Here is a 2,500-nt window from a genome sequence, read left to right as displayed (position 1 = left end):
AACCTAAGTAAAAGACAGCTCCAAAAACATGACCCAAGATGGAACATTAAAGTTATTGCGAAATATTCCATTAGAAACATGTCATGCCCCTCCCCACCCTCGTTACACCGAATTCACACACAAAACTATGTCAAGACTGATGGCAGAATGTGTCCGGAACATTTTCCAAATCAAACAAACCACCACCACCAACAAACAACGACAACACTTGTGCAGAAGTAGCAGCAACGCATCCTTCGCCAACGGTTGTTAGCAACCGGCCACCCTGCGTCCAGTAATAACTACACGACACCGTGGGCACGATTCTGCACTCAGCATTGATTGCAGACGAATGACATTCCAAGGGGACATTCGAGGAGCAGAAGGGACCGTATGTTTATGTTGCGCTCGGAAGTGTTCCTAACCGAAAACTGAAACTGCACCAAGCAAGGTTCCGTCGGTGTGTGTTTTCTGGTGCCGTAAAAGTGAGCTTTCCAAGTGAGTTCGGTCATTTCATCCTCCAACGACGACGACGGTGGCGCTGCCTATCTTGATATCGCTTCACCTTCTTCTTCTTCTTTTCCTTGTGCTGCTGCTCCGTACACATATAATAACTGTCGTCGGAGAAATGTTTCCCTTCGCGTGAGGTGACCGGGAAGCGAGTCACTCTAGTTTCTCCCGTAACGGCACGGCCCGGCAGACGCGGCGAGTGAGGATGATTTGGTCATAAAAAGCGAAAGATACATGCGGTTGTGGCTGTATTTTAATGATAACATTTCCGGAGAATCGCAAGGAGGAACCGAGGCATCCGGCGGGACCGTTACACCCGGGCCAGCACTGCGGCAGTCGTCGCGGATGCCTGCAAATCTTGGACCGCTTCGGAAACCAAAGCCCGTCCCGGTTGGGTTCGTTTTTGGTTTCCGTTCCACAGGAGAATCCGTTCCCGGGGCTGGTAACGGGGACAGGCTGGTAAAAACGAAAGGCCACGGTGAAAAACCGGCCTCCCGGTAGGATCCAGGTTAGTGGTTGGTTGGTTGGTTGGTTGTCGGTTCTTAGGGATTTGTCTTCCCTTTTAACATTTATATTTTATGGTTTTAATCATTTACTTTTCACCTCCCTCAAGAGAGAGGGTGCAGTCTAGCAGGTCCGGTGGGGTTGGCTCTTCGTTATTTTTTTTTCGGGTTGCGTTGTTTCAACAAAATCGCCCCTGGGGATACCCAAGATGTCACCAAGATAGTGCGGTTCCGGATGCTTAGAGCTGTTCCGGGAGAGGGAGACATCTTGAGGTACGAGCGGGGCACTGTGTGTTCGTTTATGGCAGTCAGGACAGTTTTATGAAGAGGCTTAATGTTTCTACAAGTGTTTAATGGTTTTTGCTGCCCGGTCCCGTCGCTACCGGAACGATACACCGGACCAGACCCACGAGCGTCCTGTGGCGGGTGTTCCGGTCCCGTTTTTTTGCTCGATAATTTATCCTCTCTCTCTCTCTCGCCCGATCTCCACCGGACACCGTTGCTTTGGTGGTTAAACTATGCCGGATCGGAAGTTCCACCGAGTCCCATCGCCATTTTTATGTGCGAGAGCTTTTTCCCTCCCAACATAACATTTCATTCGAAATGGTTCGTTCCCTTCCCTTGTCGGGCGGGAACAGAACCACAGAACCGGAGGGCCGACGGGCCGGCATTACTGTGCCGGCATGTGTCCGTTTTTATGGATTGGGATTTGTGTACGTAATGAATGGGTTCACATCGTTGCTCATCGTAACACCCAGCCAGTCAGCCAGCGTGCCAGGCCCACGAGAGGTTTCATTTGGACACATTTGGGACTCCTCCCCGCCGAGGGGGGTGGGTGTGACCACCGGACCAGACCGGTCCGGCTGAGTGATTAAAAAAGGGCGAAAAAGAGATTAACGGAGCACCGGTGGAGCGAACGAGCGATGGTTGTCTGCTGGTGTGGAACTAGTGTCCCATCCCTTTTCCGGTAGCATCTCCCTTAATTGGACCATAACGGTGTCGAATGGTGCTGCTGGTGGTGGCTGAAGCATAAAAGTCAACTTTGACCATGGATTCGGCTAGACCAACCAAACAGACACCCCACTGGCCATCCTCCCGAGAAACATCCTCAGAGAAATTGCTGGCGATTTTGTGCTGCTGCTGCTGCTGCTTTTACTATTGATCTGCAAGCTGTAACAGTGTTGCTGATTAGTGCCTGACGATGACGACGCCGATGACTCGTTCGGCCCTGCCTGCTCACGATTATGGTAATCATTAGCGTTGGTGTCGGTGAAACGGATACCGTCACGCCAGCTCACCAGCACCACCAAGCAGCTGGAACACGATCCGAATGGGAAATAATATTTGTCATTCAAATCCGCCCAATGTCAATGTCACGTCCTGCCGGAGTCACCGGTACGCCTGGAGTCAATTCGTGTCGGAGCCGGAGTCGAGTTCCAAGTGTCGTCTCGGTGTTGAGTGGCTGCCACAGAAGGCTTCGGTCCGCAGTGATCGTTGACGACAGGCAA

General features: G+C 51.6%; 1 protein-coding gene across 2 annotated transcripts in view; it reads right to left on the bottom strand.

The window, feature by feature from the left end:
• The window catches only part of LOC126571117 (potassium voltage-gated channel protein Shaw-like), a 64,649-nt gene that overhangs the window by 6,993 nt on the left and 55,156 nt on the right, over positions 1-2,500 (bottom strand). The gene's annotated exons all lie outside the window — the stretch shown is intronic.

The sequence above is a fragment of the Anopheles aquasalis genome, chromosome 2 (genome assembly GCF_943734665.1).
Source record: "Anopheles aquasalis chromosome 2, idAnoAquaMG_Q_19, whole genome shotgun sequence".
Taxonomy (NCBI): domain Eukaryota; kingdom Metazoa; phylum Arthropoda; class Insecta; order Diptera; family Culicidae; genus Anopheles; species Anopheles aquasalis.
The sequence above is the reverse complement of the archived record's forward strand: the minus strand, read 5'-3'. Positions and strand labels throughout refer to the sequence as shown.